Raw genomic sequence first — 21,619 nt, 5'->3', positions numbered from 1 at the left:
TCCAACTTGCTGCACGTCTAACAAGTTCTTTAAAGCCAGAGGCGGGCAGTGGGAATGGATTGAAGCATGGGTATTCCCCAAGACTCTGGGTGGGTGGAACTAGAGAGAGCAGAGAATAGGATTTCAAAGAAGAGGAGAGAATTTAGTGCCACTGAAATCTACTACACAGGAAGCCTCCTCCTTACAGTTCACAGTGGCCTTTCAGATTTGATCTTCCTGACGAGGCCTGCGGCCAACCTACTTATGCAGTTCCATGCTATGAACAGAGCTGGGGATGCCTTAGAATACTCTGAACTGGGACATTTATTCAACAGTTTTTATTGAGTACCTGCTACGTGCCAGGCACAAGGCTAGATATTGAGGTGTAGAAGAGAATGATACAAACCCCTAGCCCCATATATCTTACACAGTGAGAGAGGGAAAGGTTGATTTCACTGGCTTGGGATTTCACCTGGACTCAGAATCATTTTCCAGCTAGCATTTACTGAGCCCAGGCCTGAGTTAAATACATACAGAAATCATCCAGCATAGTTATTGCAATCATCCACAAAATAGGTACTGGTGGCATTATTTCCATTTGATAGATGAGGAAACTGAGGCCTGAGGTCAATAAACTGGGCCAAAGACACTCAGGGTGTACATCAGAAAGCTTGGATTTAAACTCTAAAGTCTGTGGCTGCAGAAGCACTCGCAGGGGTACCACATGCCGTTTGGGGATGGAGAGTCAGGCTGAGGCCTCAGAGATGGGAAGGGTGACCTAACGGAGGAGTTGGGGCAGGAGGGTGGGGATTTGGGAGCAACACAGAGACAGTGGCCCAGGGAGGAAAGCGCCTTGTCCAAGGGCTCTAGCTCAGTGACACAGTGTGCTCAGGATCCAGGGGTTCTGCCTCCAGGCCCAGGGCTCTGCTCCTTTTTCTATCCTTGACCTCAGGAGCCTAGCACTCCAACCAGCTAAGCCAAATCAGGCCTCAACTGGGAGCCTGAAATTGCTACAGATGCCAGAAAAAATTAGTGCCATGTGATATGGCCCCACTCATCACTGTGCCTTCAATCTTGTTATTTTCAGGCAACATGGCACTGGGAATGAGGGGTGTGTGTGTGTATTTGTGTGTGTGTGTGGTGTATACATGTGCATGGACTTGAGAGAGAGAAATGCATACTCTCTTTCAATCCTGTTGCACTGCTGGGTTTCTAATGGGAAATCTCTTATTGCTTTGGCTGAGAAAGATATGGGAACATTAGTTGACCACAGCCCCAACATCCTTTCCCCATTACCTCCATCTTCCAACACTGATACACTGCAGAATCAACATCTCCTCAAACCAATGGGGTTCAGTAGGGTTGACCCCATATTCAGTTCCAAAAAGAGGTCCTGCTTGGCCTAAGCCAATCAGTATGGGCCACCTACCTCACTCATCTAGGAGTAGGTAGACAATCTGATCAGAATCAATTTGGCTGGGAGAGAGAGATTCCTGTTTCTTACGGATTTGGACATCAGGGAGAGGTGAGGTTGGGCTCCTGGGGTCATCTTACTACCATTAGGGCAGCTGAAGCCTAGGGGAAGCTAGAAATGCAGAGAAACTAATATCCAATGGGTTTGTCTGAGCCTAGATCACGTCACACCTTAAGCAAGACACGTGGATTTTGGTGTCTGTGAGCAAAACAAATTATTCTCTTTTCGAAAGCCCATTTGAGTTGTGTTTCAGATACTTTCAGCCTAAAAAGTTTTACCTGAGTCAGAGCTGCCACAGAACACCTACCCAGGCTTGTGAACAAACATGGCCTGGCCTGTGGGGGGTGCACAGGCAAGAAGGGAATGGAGTCTGGGGGGCAAGTGGGAGAGAGACATTCTGAGAGGAAGATTTAGGATGATCATGAGTTCAAGAGGGGCATTCAGCTCTTCAGAGTATTTAAATACAGTCCCTGACTTCCCCCCAATGGTAATAGCTATGTTTGTCTGTTAAATACCCTGCTGTTGTGTTTTGTGCATCATCTCGTGCTATCTTCCTTACCATCTAATGAGGTAGGAGTGAATATTCCCATTTACACATGAGCAAACTGAGTCCTAAAGAGAAGTGGTGTGCTCCGGACACACAGTAGGCAGACACTGGAACAAGGCTAGGACCCAGATGGGTCTGTTAGAGAATCTGCCTCTTCCAACTCATCACTGCAGCCCAGGAGCAGGTGTACTGGGAACCTCCTGCTTACCCTCCAGAGGCTCTGATTAAATGTCCCAGCCTTTGAGCAAATGATAAACCAGGGCCATTTTCTGCACTTAACCTTGGCAGGATCCCAAAGTAATAAACACTCCCCAGGAGGGTAGATGACTCTGCCTAGGGAGAGGAGCCCTAGCAGAAGCATAATGTCCTGTGTGTTCATTCCCATGTCCACTTCAGTCTTTAGATACAGGGTTCATCAGATGACCCATTCACAAACCCATCAAAAGCAATTATCTCTTGGCTGTCTCATAGGCCTCAGAAATAGGTGCTATGACAATTTCACTATACAAATCAGGAAGTTGAAGCTCAGAAAGGTGAGGTCACTGATCCAATATTGCAGAGCTAGTAGATCATTCAAGAAAAGATCTGATACCCAGTCAGAAGATTTTTTTAATACACCAGTGTTGCCCAGAGTACAGATGCCCTCTTGGCATAAAAGATGATTACAGCATTAAATAATCTCCCATCTCAAAGCGAAAAATTACTTGCTTTTAAATGTCTTTCAGTCTCTCTGATTACATCAAGCGGTGTCTCAATTTGGGACTGATAGACCTTTAACACCTCCCTAAGGCTGGCTAATGTGTTCAAGACACAGACCTAGGGATCAGTGCCCCAGGCAAGGAAGGGCATGTGGCTGGGATCAATCTTCCTTGTTGGGACTTTGAGTGTTTATCGTGATTAAGCCCTACTTAGGGAAAGGCATATTGATTTCATATTTGCAGGTAAGTTAACCTCCCCAATAAGCAATTTTCAGCAAAAAAGTAAATCAATTCCAAGAAAAATAAGCAAATGTGGGGAAAATCATGGAAGTGGTAAGCTGATGACTTAGGTTTGGAAGGTATCTTCACCCCACATTCAGCTGAAACCCAAACTTCTACCTCATCAACTTTGAAATGGAAGGTCAAACACAGAAAGAATGTGTCCCCCTTCCTTCTCTACCCTCTCCAAAATCCCATCTCTACAGAAACCGCCAGCTCAGAGAAGGCTCTCCTGGACCAAGATATGAGGGACCCCCTGGCCTCCTTGTCTCCCAAATGTGGTCAGTAGTGCAGCGCAGGACGGAAGATGGGTCATTCGGAAAGAAGACTGATGTGGGCGAGGATGACCTTCCTAGATTTAGGACCAGGCTGGAAAATTGGGCTTGTCCACAAAAGCCAAATCCACTTACCTTATGAACCTGTAATTCCACTCCCAGGTGTGTATCTGATAGAAATGAGAACACATATCTACCCCAAGACTTGAACCAGAATGCTCCTAGTAGCTCTATTCATTAGGATCTCAAAGAGGGAGAAGCTGGCCACATGTCCTTAAGAAGGAGAGTGGGTGCTGGGCATGGTTAAATCCATCACTCTGGGAACTGGAGGCAGGAGGACTGCAAGATGGACCTCAACTTGGGTAATTTAGAGACTTAGTGGGATGCTGCCTCAAAAAAAAAAAGAATATACGGATAAGGGTGTAGATTAGTGCAAAGGCCCTGAGTTCAATTCCCAGAACCACCAAAAAATAAATTAAAATTCAAAAAGAGCATGGGTATAAATCAATTTGAAAAGGCAGGACTGATACATGCAACAGCGTAGGTACATCTCACAAACACCAAGCAAAGGAAGCCAAGCACCAAAGCAAAGGTAAAGCATGGTTCCATTCACATGAAGTTCAAGGTCAGGCAAATTACTCTCCAGTGATGGGGGTATAAGTATTCGAAGTGATGCAAAGGAATGTTATAAAAGGTGAGCATGTTTTTTTTTCTGGTACCAGGCATTGAACTCAGGACCTTGCCCTTGCAAGGCAGGCAGCGGAACCACTGAGCTAAATCCCCGGCCTGGATGATCATGTTTTATATCTTCACATTAAGGATGTATCCATGGTTCAATGCACTTATAAAAATTCATTGATTTTTCAACTTTGCTGTCTGTAAGCTACATCACAATAAAAAATTTTTTCAATTACTCCACTTCCAGAAAAGATTTATGATTTAACAATAAATGAAGTACTATATGAATGTAAATGGAGCACCAAGTGAACATAAATGAAGTACTACAATGAACATGAATAAAATTTGGGGATTTAACAATGAATGAAGCACTATATGAAGGAACCTGAAATAAATGAAGGACTACAGATTCTAATGGTAATGCCAACCTCTCCCACATAGGTCCTGGGCCCTGGAGAACACTGTGAGCCTCTAGGATATGAAGCGGGCCATTGTTAATATCACTGTGTGTCACTCATTCATTCTCTGGACAATCATTTATTCTTCTGGCATCTTTTCCTATTTTTTTCTCCGTATAGTATATTATAATTACCACAAACTTGGTGGCTTACAAATATTATTTTATTATAGTTCTGGTGGTCAAAAGTCTCAAATCAAAGCTCCACAATGCTAATTCCTGCTTCAGGCTTTCGGGAGATTCATTTCTTTGCCTTTTCAGCTTCTAACAGCTGCCTACATTCCTTGGTTCCTGATCCCTTCTTCTCATCATTCCACATCTTGTGTCCATGGTCACATCTCCTCAGACTGATTCTGACTCCCTGCTTCCTTCTACTAAGGATCTTGTCAGTGACCTAGAACTCATTTGGATATTCCAGGATCACCTTCTCATCTCAAAGTCCTTCATTTAAACAAAGTCCCTCTTAACATGTGGAAGGTACCACGTCCACAGGCTCCAGGAATTAGAACATGGACTGCTTTGGTGGGATGGGGACTATAATTCAACCCACAACACTCAGAGAGAAGGATAGCAGAGACTTGAAAGAGCACAGATTTGGGATCAGTTAGATGTGCCTAGGCTCAGACAACTTATTAAATTCATGTCCTTGGGGCTCCATTCAGCCTCTCTTGAATTCTCAGTTTTCCTGCCTCTACAAGGGGGTAGCTATCCTTCCTCTTGGTCACTGGAAGGTATACGAGCTGGGATGCATCAGGCAGCCAAAATGGCACACAGTGAGAGCTGAACAAACAGCCTGTGCATCAGCGATGCTTAATGAATGAATGATACTGATAGGGAAGGCCATGTGCTCAGTGCCGGGCACTCAGCTATGCAGGTCTACCTGACTTCAGAATCCTTCAGCAACATCCCTGGAGGGCCCCAGGTCTGGACAGAGTCACCTGGAGAGGGGAAAGTGACCATCATGCTTCCAGCCCCTTCAGAAGATGATAACACATGTGTTTTCAGGGTGCTGGGCCTGAGCCCTCTTCCTGCACCCAGCAGGGGATAAGGACAGATGGCAGTTTCTCCACTGGCTGCTTGGTGTTTATCAAAGGTGGAACTTCTCTGGCACTTTGGGGAAAATAGATGGTGAGACACAAACACTCTTTAAAGATTCTTTTCCCTCGAAGCAAAATTCAGCTCATACATAAGCAGGATGCCTTGATGCAGTGGAACAAAGAAGCTTTGTGAGCCCCAGGGGACCAGGGACATCACTTTTGTCTGAGTGGGAAGTGGGTTCCATGGGGTGAAGATCCCCTAGTCCATTTCCCATGCAGATTTCTGAAGGACAGGGCTTGTGACCTCTCTCAAGAGAACAGACAAGATTCTAGGAGCTGGGGGATGATATGTACCTGCAAGAGAGACAGAGGCTGGAGAAGCCCAGAGGAAGGGGTGACAGTAATCTGCCCAGTGTCACCTGCAGGCTTGGAAGAGATCCTAAAACCTTGAGCCTCTCTGCCTCACAAGAGCTCTGTGAGCCATGGACACTCATATTTGACTCTGTCTCTGCCTTTTGCTCTCTGGTACTTACCCTCTGTGAGCATCAGTGTAACATGTAACATGGAGAAGGCAATGGTGAGGGTTCAAGACTGCAGTGCACTGTGAAGTCATGGTGAACTCTGCACACTGGGGCCTGTTCATTCATCTCAGCAGGTGGAACTTTCAATTCAAAGGCAAGGGAACCAAGGGCCCAGAGAGGGAAAGCAACTTGTCACACAGTCTAGCTTGTTAGAGGATATTGCCCAGACATTGTCTGGCCAATTCCAGACCCAGCACAAGCTACCCAAGAATCACAGGGAAAAACACAGTAAAAATAGTAAAAATGCCAACAATGCCATGCAATGGGCAATCACTGGGCCAGCCTCTGTGCTAAGTCCCTGTGCTGTTTAATTCACTGGCTGCCAACAAAGTACTGCATACCACCTGCCTTAAGCAACACAAAGGTACAGTGTCACAGTCCTGGAGGCTGGAAGTCTGAGAGCAAGGGTTCCCGTGAAGGACTGTGGGGAAGATCAGCTCTGTGCCTCTCCCCCAGCTTCTGGTGGGCTGAGAGCAAACTCTAGTGCTCCTTGCTTTGAAGAAGCATCATTTCTGTGTCTGCCTGCATCCTCACATGTTGTTCCCCTGTGCACAGTGTGAGTCCACACCTCCCTGTCTATAAAGACACTCATCATACTGCAGTGGGGCCTTCCACGTTCCACCGTGACTTCATGCTAATCTAATCCATGACATCTGCAATGACCCTATTTCCAAATAAGGCCATGTTCTGAGTCCTAGAGGTTAGGATAACATATGAATTGCCTATTATTATAGCCTTTAAAGGCATCATTTCATTTTCCTACAGTAGCTCTGCAGGGAAGACTGGATTAACATTTCTATGTCACAGATGAATACATCGATTCAGAGGGTGAAAACTCATGTGAAGCCACAGATAGCGTATGTGTGGTAGTGACACCAAAATTTGAACATCAGGTCGCACAATTTCAAACTCCAGTCACCCTACTGTCTCCTTGTGCATGCTTTTTATCTCTCTCTCTCTCTCTCCTCTCGCTTTCTCCCCATCCCTTCATATATGTATATATTTTTTAAAATTTGAGACAAAGTCTCACCAAGTATCCCAGAATGGCCTCAAACATAGGATCTTCCTGCTTCAGCCTCCTGAATAACCAGAATTACAGGAGCAATCCCACCATGCCCAGTGGGCCCTGTTATTATTGCTACTTTACCAATCCAGAAATGGAGGCTCAGCAAGGTACTGGAGCAAACCCGAGGGGTGCACAGCCAACCTGCAGCCCAGCTGGGGCATGAATCCAGGCATCTGCCTCCCCACTTTGTGCTCTTGACCATTTCACTCATCTGCTCTGTAAAATCCTGAGTTTACCGCACAGTGCAGTGGACAGAGTATGACACAGTCACCAACTTCTGCTCAGGGGTTTCTGACTCTACAATGGTGTGAAAGTGATACCCATTCATTTCGTATTTCGGGTTTGATCTCTGATCGTTCTCAGCGTGGTGAAGCTTCTTGATGCCGGGCAGTGGCAGTGAGCACAGCCTCCCCTGCTCCCCACCATCACGAGGAAGAACCACACTCTACAGTGTGCTGTGTTGCTAAGTTGCAACGTTCTGTAGTCTTGTTGCCAGGGAAAAACCTAAATCAATCCTGTAGTTTCACTTGCTCTCCGTTGATTGTAAAAACCAATCACTAATTTTGGAAGTCCCAGAGCTTAGCAATACTTTGTCTCCCACTAGCTTTGCTGTGGGCTTTGCTGTAGATGATACCTCTGACTGAAGCCACCCAATGGGTTAAAAACTGTCCCCCAACAAATGTTATATCCCCCTGTCTTCCAAAGAAAATAGCCTTTTGCTATCTTCCCCTGTTCTCAGGAGGAAAAGACACCCTTTTTTATCCTAGTAATTAACTATTTCTGGGCAAAGAAACTAAAAGGCCATGAGTCATAAGACTTTCTCATCAGTAACTTTTCTTTAGGTTTATAAAACCGAGAACCTCTGGTAACCTAGGAGTAACTGTAGTGAGTGTGTAAGAGAAGCAGACCACTGACATTTGTCATGGCCCTGGAATCTGGAATCGGCCTGGGAATGCCTATCTGATAGGCCACCCCATAGCTGCTGCAGAGGCCTTGAGCCTGTGCCCCCCAGGTGAGGTGCTCTTTGTTGGCAACAGCTTCATCTTCTAGGTTTTCTAGCTTCCCAAAGAAGTCTTTTTCCTGGCCCCACTGGCTTGTCCAAGTCATTGGTTGTCTTGAGTGGTGAGAAACAAACATGAGTTCATGATTAAAGTTTAGTCATATTAAATGTATTTTGAAAGTATGGATTTTTCAACTCATAGTGGGTTTATCAGGATGTGACCCCATTGTAAGTTGAGGAGGATCTGTATCGTACTACAGATCATGTCATACCATATCAAAACATATGTCATACACTGTTATGGCATATATCTAGATTCCCCACCCCCAAAGCCACATGTGTCAATAGATGGGGCTTTGGAGAGGTCGCTTGATCATTGGTGTATGATACTGGAATCAAGAGTATGTGGTAACTAAATTAGTTTAGCATAGTTCTGGTTGTGGATAATGGGAAGCCCCACCCTAGGTGTGGGTGGCACGAACCATTAGGCCTGAAACCCAAACAGAATAAAAGGGAAAGATGGAAAGCAGGCTGCAGGCTGCTTGCTGCTTTGCTGCCTCCTGCCTACCCTGCCATGGACTGTTTCTCCTCTGTGATGCCCCTCTGCCATGCTGCCCTGCCTTACAGTCAGCCAACTATGGACCGAAACCTCTACAAACTGTGAGACAAAATAAATTTTTCTTCCTTTAACTCTGGGTGTCAGATATTTTGTCTCAGCCACAAGAAAAGTAACTAAGTCATACACCATGCCACACCACATTATAGCACACCACTAGCATGCCATGTGATAGCTGCATGTCACATCATGTCATGTCATGTCACACATCACTCCATATCTAACTGCAGAGAACCAGGACAGAGTTCCAAGCCAGTCCTCCACTCTGCAATGTGACTTAGAGCCAGTCCATTCCAGCAGCCACCTCCCACAGAAGTTACAGGCACTGCTGACTTTCACCTTGGGTCTTCAAAGAAGCTAACAGTCAGTGATCTCACTCACAGGATACTGAGGGCCAAGCAGCCTGAACCCCTTATCAAGCCAAACTCCTAAATTAACTATGAAGCTGGAATAAACAAGCTGTGGCTCTCATGTTGCTGTATCATGTCTGATATATTCACTGGGGACCCGGCAGGGACCTGGGTCCCTGTATCTCTTTATCTCACCCCAGAGGCCCCTGAAGCGAGAAATATCCCATGAATTCAAGGAAACAGAATCCTTAGAACCTGTTTTTCAACAGAGGCAGTCTGCATTGGAGAAAAGGTCAGATCAGAGAAAAGCAAGCAATGGCCAGACCTGCCTCCCACATCTGTGTTCCCAATGACAGATGCTTCAAAGTGCCAGGGGCTCTCTGCGGCAGGGAGACTGATTCCTCTCCAGGCAGAACCAAGCGCTAGTCAAAGAGGAACAGTAAGAATCCCCAGTTCAGACAACCCCAAGAAGTTCAAGCAGGGCTTTTGTAACTACTAACTTATTTGCTCAGCAAGACAATCACTCATCATTCAATGAGTTTGTTAAGCACTTACTATGTGCCAGGCCCTGTCTACTGGGGAAGCAGAGATGAGCAAAGTAGCCTCCCTGCCTTCATGGGGCTCCTGATTGATCCCGATTGATCCTGATTGGCCAGAAGCAACTCTACTACGGTTCAACTTTTAGCCACTGTGCTGCCTGGGCCTTGGTTCTCTCATTGTAAATGGACCTAAGCAGTAAGCCCTACCTCACAGTTTTCAGATCAAAATGAGCTAACAGAACCAAGAGGCTTAGAGGAGAGTCTGGTACCCAGAGAGCCCAGTATATACATTGGCTATCGTCACCATCAGGGCTGGGACGGGGAGGTAGAGAGGGCTAAAGGGGACTGGTTGGAGATCCAGGAGTCCAGAGTGACACCTGAGAAGAAGACAATGTCCTATGGAGATCAGGATGCCAGGTGACCAAACAGCAAGGGCAAATGTCCAGAGGTGAGAAAAGCTAGATCAGTTTCAGAGACAGCATAAGAGACCACACCGACCAGAGCCTGGTGGGTGGGGCTGACATACTCTAGGGCTGTGGGAGTTGCAGAAGGTGTCTCACATGTGGGCCTGTGTTGCAGGAAGAACTTTGACTGCAGGTGGGGGATGCTACAGAACCCAGGTGAGAGACAGAGGTGGCCTGGATGGCTGGGGGTGAGGGTGTAGGCATCGAACACAAGGGACATAATGATGAGATGTTGGTTTCATGAGGGCAGGGATGGGGTCCATCCTGTCCACTGCTACATCTCCAGCAGCTGGCACATCGTAAGGGACTTAACAAAAACTATAGGCTGTGTTTAAATTTAGAAAGTAATACAGTGAAAGACACATTACCATTAATCCCCCTCCAAACACTCCCCTTCAGTTTGAATACACTTTTCCCACTGTTCTTGCCACTTCTGAAGCAGTTCTGGAAGTCCTCTTTTGTGGGTGTCTTTATGAGAGGTGATAAAAATACACCGAATGCTGCGGCCTAGTGCCATCCAACAGGAAGACAGTCTTGTAAAATCATTATGGTGTGTTCTCACCTTTCTTATTCAAAGGATTTGGCAAAGCAGAATTTCTAGCTCTTCTCCAGGGTCAAAATGACCTTGAAAAGTAAATTCTTTGCTCAAGGCAGCCACAACAGAGCAACTAAAGACAATCATGAGAGAAGACTTCCAGAACTGCTTCAGAAGGTGGCAAGAAAGATGGGATAAATGTGTTTGAAGTAAGGAGTGGGTATTTTGAGGGGGATTAATGACAAGGTGTAATTTTTACTGTAATGACTTTTAAAATTTAAACATTGGGTTTTGATCGTTTCTTGTAGGTACCCAGTAAATATTTGGGGATTTCATGGCTCTGGCACATGAAGGACAGGGAGGACTTGAGCATGATGACTTGGACAGAGAGATGCAGGGCTGAGAAATGAGACCTGGCAGCCCAGGGACAGACAGTCCTGTTTGCTCTATGATGAGTCAGACATTATTGCCACCTCCCTTTGCCAGAGATGGAAATGGAGACTCGGGGAAACAAAGCCACTTGCCCAATACCACACGGCAAAGAAGGGGCAGGCACTGGGCCATCCAGGGCCTTGTCAAGGCGGGGAGAATGGGGACACAGGCATGTCATGTGGTGTATCACTGCTTAAGGACTCAGGTTCTTCTCTGGTAAAACCCTGCAGCCAAATTAAAGGGCCTCCTTCCTGGCTGCGCCTCAGCAGCATGTGCACCCCTGAGCCTCCCACTGGCTCCTGGGCAGCCACTCCCCTTCCCCGTGCCACTCCAGGGGCAATTTAATCTCTGGGTGTCCAGTTCTCTGACTTGTTCCAGAAAGTGGGTGAGTCGGATGAATTGCAAAAGTCTCATGAATTATTGACCCAGAGCTGTAGTGGCCAGCGGAGACTTTGTGCGTAGCCCAGGCCCGGGCTCACAGCCTCCGGTGACCAGCAGGCAATGGCCATGCAGAGAACAGAAGCACCATAACCCAGTGCAGGATGCTGGCTGACCCCAGGCCAGCCTCACACAGCTGCGGAGCTGGTGTTTAAGGGGCTTTGGAGGATCCTCCCTCCAGTCACAGGGAAATTTGTTTGCATTTCCTGTCCCTACTATGTGTCTCTCTTCCTATTTGAGCAGGTGGCCCAGCTTGTTGTGACACTTGCCCTCGGGGACACGTTTGCAGGGCAGGAAAACAGCAGCAGCCCATGAGACAAAGGCCGTCTTAGTCTTTGAAGGAGGCCAGGCCTGGTCACAAACCCCAATGCCTACAGGGGCCATGGAAGGATGAGGAACACACAGACGGGGATGAGGAAGAAAGAGCAGAAGAGCCAACTCCTCTTACCTCAGCCCAGAGGGGCCTGGGATATCTCTATTTTTCAAGAGATCTTGGACATCTGGATATTTATATAAAATAATCCACTTTTTAAATCTTAAGAGCAAAATTAATTTTTAAAACTACAGAAAAAGTAAAACTATTGAGATGGTAAAAAAAAAAAAAATCAGTGGTTGCCAGAGCCTTGGTGGGGAGGGAGGGAGGGAGGGAGGAATGAGTGGGGGAGCACAGAGGATTAGGGGCAGTGAATCTAGTCTCCAGGAGGCTGTAATGGGGGATACATGTCATGATGCATTTGTCAGGGGTGGGATGTAGCTCTGTGGTAGAGCACTTACCTAGCAGGCACCAGGCCCTGGGTCCCCTCCCCAACACTGAAAAGAAAAAATAAAAAGACTACATCATCAGCCCCCATAGCCTGTGCAACACGGACTGAACCCTAATGTAAACCACGGAAGTCAGTAATAATAATGTATTGATATGCGTTCACTGAATGTACCAAATGTCACCCACTTATTCGAGATGTTAATAACAGGGGAAGCTGAGGAAATGGGGGGACTACAAGGGCGTACAAGAACTCTCTGTACTCTCTGTTCAATTTTTCTGAAAACTGAAAACTGTTCCCCTCAAATAAAGCCTATTACAACAAACAAAAAGCAAATGAACACATGTACCAGCAAGCCAAAGTGAATCACCTCCAGCCGTGTTCACTCTGATCGTGGATACTGTTGAAAGCTTATGGATGAGCCCAGGGGGCATCCCAGGGAGAGGTCAGAGGTCAGCAAGTGACAAGTCCTGGGAGTGCCCATGAGAACAGCTGGACGCTTGGTGCCAGAAATACCAACTGGCCCACAGTTTCCCTCCTCAAAGCTCAGAGCAAAAAGATAGGGCTTCTAGATTTGGGGGCCACCTGTGAGATGGGCACATGGGGCTCGCTGGGACCCAGGGGCACAGGTAAGTCTTTGGCAGTAGCCACCCATCTTGGGGAGAAGGGAGCCCCAGTAATGACTAGAACTAAATTTCATGCAACTCAGTAGAGATTCCAAGTTGAATATAACATAATTTAAAAGGATTTAAGAAAGTTGATATTTCTGGTACACCTGAATTTGGGGGCTTAAATGGATTCTATGATACTTTCCACCCACACCTGTCCGCCTCCACGGAATTTAGCAATCTGTCAAACCAGACTCCTCAGTGTGCTGGCTCCTTAATATAGAGAAAGGGCTGGCTTTCAACCCATTCTTAGAAAGGCTGTCCTCAAATTCAACCAAAATCCACCCACAGGTCTCAGTAATACTAGACGGAATTTATGGGAAAATTAACATTGATGTGCTGGCCACTTCCCAAGTGTTGCCACAAAGGGTTCTAACAGCTAGAGTTGGCTGGGCACTCTTTTGGTGCTGAGCTCCCCTCTCGGGCTAACCTGTCACACAGAGGAGGCAAATGCTCAGGGATGCTAAATGGCTGGCTTGGGGTTCCTGTTGGGAAGTGGCAGGGCTGGGAGGTGACACACAGCACAGGCTCCTCCTCCTCTGTGCGATGAATCAACTCCTCTGCCTGCCTTTTCTCTCCATCTGACAATCTAGCACACAATGCAAAGCCAAATTTAAAAAATCTATTTTCTGCTCACGTGAAAGCTTTAAGTTTTGGCGAGCATGTAGGAAACCTCTCAAAACACTTTCAAAATCAGACATTTGAACAATATTTGAATTGCAGCAGATGGTATGTTGATGCAGAACAGTGTGTGTGTGTGTGCACGCTTACACACACACACATGCGGATGGGCACAGTATAGGGGGATTCCAATGTATATTTTAAAGAGAAATCAACATGTCACTTTAAACATGGAGTCTGCAGCAATTTCCTACATCTCCTGAATAGCCTCAGTGAGGCAAGGAGTCTTATCAGGCAATGTGGGAGGCAACTTGATAGCAATAACAGTATTTGTAATTGTTAAAATTTATGGAACACTCTGCACCAAGGACCTGAGCTATATGTACTTTGCATGAATTATCTCACTTAAATCTCAACCACAAACTTCTGCAGTAGGTGCTACTATTATCCTGTCACATAGCTGAGAACACTGAGGCTCAGACAGGTGAGGTAAGCTGCCCAAGGTCACACAGTTTATCAGAGGTAGAACTGGGATTTGAACGCAATTGTGACTGGCTCACAGAGCCCATATACCCACCGTTAAGTTTTCTGCCACTTTCTCATGCTCCTTGTTGGCAGTACACATGCACACTTCTACTTTCCCTAAAATGTCAGTGATTCTACACTTAATTTAATGGAGATCGTTAAAAACATTATAAGGAAACCTCAAATCTAGATTTCTCATGCATCCTCACTGAGAAGCAGCTGAATGAAGTGGTGAGTTGATTTAAGATCCATTTAAAGAAAAACATGCAGCTCTGGGGAAATTCTCAAAGGCAGATCAAGAAGTGCTAGAGTTTGGGAACATCATTAATCTGAACAAAAGATGCCAGTGGAGGGGAGTCTGGACTCTTGAGCACTACTCTGGGAAGGTATGTTCCCTCTGGGGAGCTTCCTAGAACCTCTTTATGGTGGGAGAATAATGCCCCCGACCAAATGTCAACATTCTAATCCCTTGATCCTGTCACTTGGCATGCAAAAGGGTTTCAGCAGATATGGTTGAATTGAAGGCCTCAAGATGGGGGCGTTAACCTGGATTATCTAGTGGGTATGATGTCATCACAAAAGTCTTCATAAGGGAAAGAAGGAGACAAGAAGGTCAGAGTCAGAGATGTGATGACCAGCAGAGGTGGTGCTTGCTATGGTTTAGATCTAGAATGGTCCCCCAAAGCTGTGTGTTCGGAGGTGGGGCTTTTAGAAAGTGTTTGGATCATGGGGGGAGGGGTGCTATATTCATCAGTGGATTAATCCATGACGAGTTCATGGCCTTCTAGGTGGGGCCTGGTTGGAGGTGGGTCACTGGGCCATCACCTGGAAGGGTGTATTCTTGTCCCCAGCTCCTCCCTCCTTCTCTGCTTCCTGGCTGCCATGTGGTGAGCAGCTGTCCTCCACCAGGTCCTTCTACCATGCTGTTTCTGCCTTGGAGCCAGGCAGCCATGGACTGAACCCACTGGTAACTATGAGCCAAATAAACTTCTCCCCCTATAAGTTGTTGGGGTTGAGTATTTTGTCCCAGTGACAGGAAAGTGACTAACAAAATGCCACTGCTGGATTTGAGATGGAAGACAGTCACAAACCAAAAAACCTGGTCAGCTTCTAGAAGCTAAAAAAACAAGAAGCCAATTTTCTCCTACAGACTGAAGGATTTCAGTCCTGTTATACCTTGATTTTGGCTCAGCCCAGCAAGACCTGATTTGGACTTTTGGCCTCCAGAATAAACGTGTTTAGCCATCAACTTTGTAGTGACATCAGAGCAGGGATAGGATAGGAAACCAACAGACCCATCAACATCTCTACAGGGGCACTGACCACTTGGGACACTCGGAGGGGCCCCACACCCTTCTCAGTGTTCTGGCCTCCCTGCTCCATTAACAATGAAAATATCTTCAATTTATTGCTGCAACCATACAGCAAACATCACGCTTAACCTAGACTGAGAAAGCCACCCAGCATCATGGACATAGGTCCTTGTTACTCAGCTCCACAGCTATTGTCCAGATCCCCTCTGCTCCTCCTCTGCCCTGCTGTCTGCTAGGTGGTCTATGCAAATCACACCAATGGGCTTTCTGCTCCCTTCTCTGCCACATGGGCTTGGCCAATGGGGGGCACCAGGAGGAACCGGGGAGGTGGGTGAGCCTGGTCAGCATATCCATTTCCCCTCCCAACTCCCCCTTGCTGCAGGGCCACCAGGGTTGACTGAGCCCCTCCGCCATGGAAAATGGAGCTGCAGGTGACCCCCTACACACAGCCACTTTCTCCAGGCTCCTGCTCTTTGCCTTTCAGGCCTGTGGGTGGTAACAGCAACTCATCATTGCTAACTCTGGGTGCTGTACCGTCCCCGCTTATTTCCCCAAGTTGTCCGTGAACTTGCATCTCCTGGCAAGATCCCTAGGGTACCACAGATGATACAAACATACCACAGACAAGTTATCACCTGTGCAAGGTCTAGAGCCAGGAAGGGGCAAACCCAGTGCTGGAACCCAAATCGGCCTACAAGCCTGGGCCAGAGCTTGTCAGGTGGCTCGCAGGCTGTGGCCCGCACAGAGCCAGGGGACAGGTTTTATTAATTTACTTTACTTGACTTCATTGGTAATACTTAATGATGAATTCTTGCTTCTCATGAAAGATAAATTCAGCCAACATAGTTTTGAGTACTTTCAGTATTGATTCCTTTGATCCTCAGAACAATTCTACAAGGTAAGTACCAGTACAATTCAATTTTATGTATAGGAAAACTGAGGCACAGAGATTAAATTACTTTTCTGAGATCCCTCAGCTAGCATGTTCTGGAGCTGTGACCTAAACCTACCACACCCATGGGCTTTGGAAAACAGCCTTCTGTTGTAGCACAAGCTCCCCACATTGCTAAGGTCTACAACAAACCCACCTTGTATCACTTGCCTGGCCCCCCAAAGCATTTGAATTGAGTTTCTCTACTGCATTTCTAAAGAAGAAAACCCCAGCTCTCCCTTTGGGCTTCTGGGTTAGGACTGGCTAATTCCTAGGTGTCACCTTTATCCTAGAGCAGGCTCTGTCACCAAGCAGGGAATTTATCATCATCCTGAACGTGGCTCACCAGGAGAACATTCTGTCCGGGGCTCCGTGCCATGGCACCAGTGCCTCCCTGGCACACTCTTCTCTGGCCACATCACGGATTTCTGACTGTGGCCAGCGCCTGGCTGGAGCCTGTGGGAGCCCAGTGCTCATGCCCCTGTGCACACAGCACACAGAGCCCTTGTTCTCCTGGCTCCTGCCCTGCTCAGGTTGGATCCTTGCCTTGGGCTGAGTGGGGCTCTAACTTTGTCCTCCCTTGGCCACCATCCCCTATCAGCCCACCCAGAGGGAAAATGAGCCATGCACAAGCACTGTCTAAACATCTGTGAAATGAGAGCTGGCTGTGCCTCCTTGCAGGGCATCATGCTCAGAATGGGCTGGATTTTGTTTCTCCTCTCAACTCTTCCTCAGTTTCCTGAGTGCCCCAGGGGATCTTGGGGAGAGTCCCACTAAATGCCCTCATTGCGAGAGTAACTGACTAGTCCCCAAACCCTTGAGATGGATCCAGAAGGGCCGAGGCACCTGCCTGCAAGGGGATCCACGGCCTTCTTATCTCTGAGGAGGTGGGCGGGAGAGAGTGAAGAGAATTGTTGGTAAGAACTGGTTTGACCTCAGGGCAGGCAAACACATTCTAGAAAGAGATGAGAAGTGTTATCTTGCCAAAGGGAACACTTAATTGCCCATTACCCTGTGGAGTAGGTTTTCATCTCTGAAAACTCTGAGATAAGAGAGGGAACTAGATCAGTCCCAGGGAGTGGCCTCAATGGAGTCCCCAGGGGGCGTGAGGCTCATAAATATTTATGTGGTGCTTCTGTGCACAAGCCATTCTGGGAGGTGCCTGAAGGACTGCCCGAAGGAGGGACAGGGCAGAGTTGGGCCTAGATCCTAATCTTGACTTTGATTCTTAATGTGCACCTTGGGCATTTCCCTTTCCCTCTAGGTATCGATTTCCCCAAATATAAAATGAGAGCATGTCCAGATGATCTTAGCTTGCCCACCTCTAATCCACAAACTCCACACAGGGCTCAGAAGCGCGGCGAAGGGTGTTCATTTGTCCCACTGCCCCACAGCAGTGTGTTCATTCAGCTATGAACTCATTGGTGCATTAACCCACTGATGGGCATCTCGCCTTCATGAGCCAATCACCTTTCTGAAGCCCCGCCTCTGAGCACAAGCCTTTTGGGGGGCCTTTATATCTAAACTTTAACAGGGCCAACACAGAGGGCCACCCAGGTGCTTCCCAGCCATGACACAGGACCCCCGAGGGCATTCACACTGGGCTTGGTGCCTGGTCTGGATTCCACATCCGGATGGGGCCACCGAGAAGCATCAAAGGAAGACCAAAGTGAGGATCCTGATCTATTCTCAAGCATGCGCAGAGTTCCAACTGCATTCAGGGCCCTGGTCACCTCTCCCGCTTTACTCCTCCTGTCCCTGTGCCCTGGCCAGGCCTGCTCCTGCCTCTGCAGGAGACATCCTTGAGGCCTCCCTTACCCTGGTGAACCAGCATTCTGCACTCCTTGGCTGAGCCATGCCCACGATCCCCACACCCACTGCCACATCTCCTCTTCAGAATGACCCTCTGACCCCCAAAGTAGACACAGTCTCCTTCCTGGATGCTCCCAAAGCACTGCAGCCCCTCCCTTCGGGGGAGCTCATTACCCCACCTGGAAACAAGTTCCTTTGAGTACTACTGAAAATCAGCCTGGCCAGAGGGGAAGGACCACAGAGTGCTAAAGAGCACAGCCTTTGGCAGCATCGGCCAAGCCAGGTTCAGACTTCAGCTCTGCCACCCATAGCCCTACCCCAAGTATACCAGCTCTCCTTTCAGAGCCTCAGTTTCCCATTGCTAAAAGGGGGGCACCCATGGCACCGTCCTCAGACAGCGCATGCCCAGAGCATGTTAATAATCCTTTATTATCATTATTGCTGTCGTTGTGCAGTGGTTCAGAGCATGAGCTCTTGGGCCAGACAGAAGGTAAATGTAAAGGTACATAAAAGACTTGGGCCTCCGAAGAGCCCCCATCTGCTTCTCCAGGAAAGCTGGGAGCAGAAGGCTGAACCTCACCTTCCTCATCTGCAAAGTGGGCTCGTAGGAGAATTTCTCTACAGAGAAAGTGTGGGCTGTGCTAATGTCTAGCTTGGCAGCACATGTGCTGTAACCCCCAGCCCAGTCCCCGCCCTGTCCCCACCCAACCTGGGGCCTGGAAAAGTGAGGTTAAGGACCTGAGGTTTCATGAGGCCAGGGGCTTCGTGAATTTTTCAGTGTCTCCAAGTCGCTTTGAAGCGCAGCCTTCAATAATTAAGGTACCAGTGGGAATCCTTTGATCATTTCTCCTGGCTGACAAAAGGGAAAGGAAAGGTAGTTTGGGATGAGGTCCATGGATTGTGCCTCCTTTATCCCCTACCTGGAAGTCAAGCAAAAGGGCTCCAGTCATGGCTGTGTGACTCTGGGCAAAACACTCCACCTCTCTGATCCTCAGAGGTCCCATTTGTAAAAACAGGCTGATTGTAGCCATCTCATGATATGGTTGGAGGCTTCAATGAGGTGACCCACATACAAGGCCTGGCAAGTAGCAAGAGCTCAGTAATTCTGCACCCTATTTCCCAAGACCAGGCTCCAGCCTAGATCTACCACACATTACTGTGGGGCCCTCTGCCATAGGATAAAAGGAATTTGAGCCCTGGGGAGGATAATGGAACGGGTGGCATTGTCACCATAATAAACACCATGGTAGCTCTACATAGTGTTTGCTCCTATCACTTAACTACTTTACTTCTCAAACCTTTCCTTCACCATCCCCATCGCCATTACCCCAGCTCGAACCACACTCACTCACTCATTCATTCAACAAACATGGAGTGAGCGTCACTAGCAGCCAGGCCTCACTGCAGGCAGTTCTCCACTGGAGGCGATGCTGCCAGCCTCCTCCCTTTCGGGCCACTTGGCAAAGTCTGGAGATGGTTGTTGATTGTCACAATGGGGCGAGGTGGTGAGTGCTATGGGCATCTCTTGGGTTGAGACCAGCCATGCTGTTAAACCTCCTACAGTGCCCTCCACAAACCCAACAACAATGCCCATCATGCCAAGGTTGCAAAGCCCTGTCCTAAGAGGGAGACACAGACCGTAAATGGAATAAAGAAATCATTCCTGCAGGGCATTAGGAGGTGATGAGAGGCATGGGGAAGAGTGGGGGCAGGAGCTGGGTTCCCTGAAGACCTATGCGGGTAGGAGGGAAGAAGACAGTGGCCAGAGACAGCAGCAAGGGCTCCGGCCAGCTCAGCGAGGAGGAGGAAAAGCAGTCCCACCCACGGAGGATCTGCTCTTCACCTCCCCTCCCCGCCAAGCCTGCCTCTATTCTGCACCCCGCAGCCAGGGCAGGCTAACTGGAAACTCCTTCCCCCACTCCTCTTCAATGCGGTGGTGCCCACTGTGAGCCCCAGGCTTGTCACGACACAACCCCTCTGGGTCCCCTTGCCTCCAACGCTACCCTGCTCCCCAAACCACCCGCACCTTTGCCTGATCCTCTTCCTCTCAAAGGGCTCCGTTCAGATGCCTCTTCCTCCAGGAGGTCTCCTGGCACCCATCATCTAGGAGAGGGGCCTCCCCGGGGCTTCCTCCAGGGAAGTGACTGCTGACACGATGGCATGGGACTTCCTGGCTCCCTCCCCAGGCTGTGAGCTCCGAGAGGGTGGCAGCAGGGCAGCAGCTCACCATTCCAGGGTCTGCCCAGGACTGGGGTTTCCGAAGACCTCTGGGTTTTCAGTGCTAAGGCAAGACACGCAGGGCAAACCCAAATCAGGTGGCAGCTATGATCATATTTGAGGTTTGACAGAGCCTAGCCCAAAATAAACTCGATTCACACCTGTTCTGAGAAAGGCAAAACACGGAGACATGTTTCTTAAATGGACGGATGAATTAAGTTCATCCTCAGTGGCTACAGAATCCAAAACCATCAGGTCGACTTCTGGGAACCCTTTAAGACTCCAACCCCATCCAGCCCCATTCAAGCTTCAAAGACCTGCAGAAATGAGAGCGTCCACTCTCCAGCTGGGCCGGGTTCAAGAGCAGAGCCCAGACCCCGCCTCCCATCTGCAGAAAGGGACTCCGGGACCTGGGAAAACCACCGGGATGGACGGCAAGTGCAGACACCGAGGCCTCCTGGCCCTGGACACCAGCTCCCCGGGCCCTGGGGACCTGTGTCCTCATTCCAACCCTGCCCCACACTGTCACCTGACCCTCCCTGAGCCGCCTTATCTCCCTGTCTGTCAGTGCCCTGAAAACCAGGGCCTAGACCGAGCGTCTCAGGTTTTATTTTTCTCTTTTTTTCCTATTTTCCTTTTTTACTCTTATGTTTTTCTGGGGCAATCAAATCCAGCCTTATCACCGTCCGGAGAAGGGACCCTCTCACCTCTGGGCAGGTGGCCCTTGTGCCAGGAGAAAAGACACTCAACTTGTTTTCGCACATGGGACTTTGGACCCCTGAGGGCCCTTAGGGACCGAGGGGGACACACCCCACACCAGGACCTGTGGCACTGAAGCTAAAGAATAAGGTGGTTGAAAACAGGAAGTCAAAGGATGATTTCTGTGCATGAGGCCTAAGCGACAATGGCCCAGGTGGGGTTCCCCAGAGGTCATTATCTGGAGGGACACAGGGGACTTTTTCATGGGAATCATGACCCACATACATATAAGACAGAAAGGTACAACTGGGTGAATTCTTGCACGATGGATGCACACCGTGTGACCACCATCCAGGGCAAGAGTCCACACTGCCGGCACCCCGAAGCTCCTTCTGTACCCCTCTGCTCAACACCTATCCTTCTTCCCCACACAAGCTAATTACCTTCTGACTATCATGGTCATTTTTCCTTAGTTTTCTTTATAATATTTTCACTAAGCATGCATGCCTCCAAGACACTGTAGTTTAGCTTTCTTCTTATAACAAGAATTACGCAGCATGTGACTCTGTCTGGCTTTTTGCTGGCATTGTTTTTGCATGATGCATCCTTTCTGTGGCATGCAGCTGT

General features: G+C 48.2%; 1 protein-coding gene across 3 annotated transcripts in view; it reads right to left on the bottom strand.

Moving 5' to 3' along the window:
- The window catches only part of Wscd2 (WSC domain sialate O sulfotransferase 2), a 112,286-nt gene that overhangs the window by 71,641 nt on the left and 19,026 nt on the right, over positions 1–21,619 (bottom strand). The gene's annotated exons all lie outside the window — the stretch shown is intronic.

This window comes from Heterocephalus glaber, unplaced genomic scaffold (assembly GCF_053883595.1).
Source record: "Heterocephalus glaber isolate CG9 unplaced genomic scaffold, H.glaber_assembly_v1.0 deba00001687, whole genome shotgun sequence".
Lineage (NCBI taxonomy): Eukaryota > Metazoa > Chordata > Mammalia > Rodentia > Bathyergidae > Heterocephalus > Heterocephalus glaber.
Note: the sequence above shows the minus strand (reverse complement) of the source record. Positions and strands in the feature narration are given on the sequence as shown.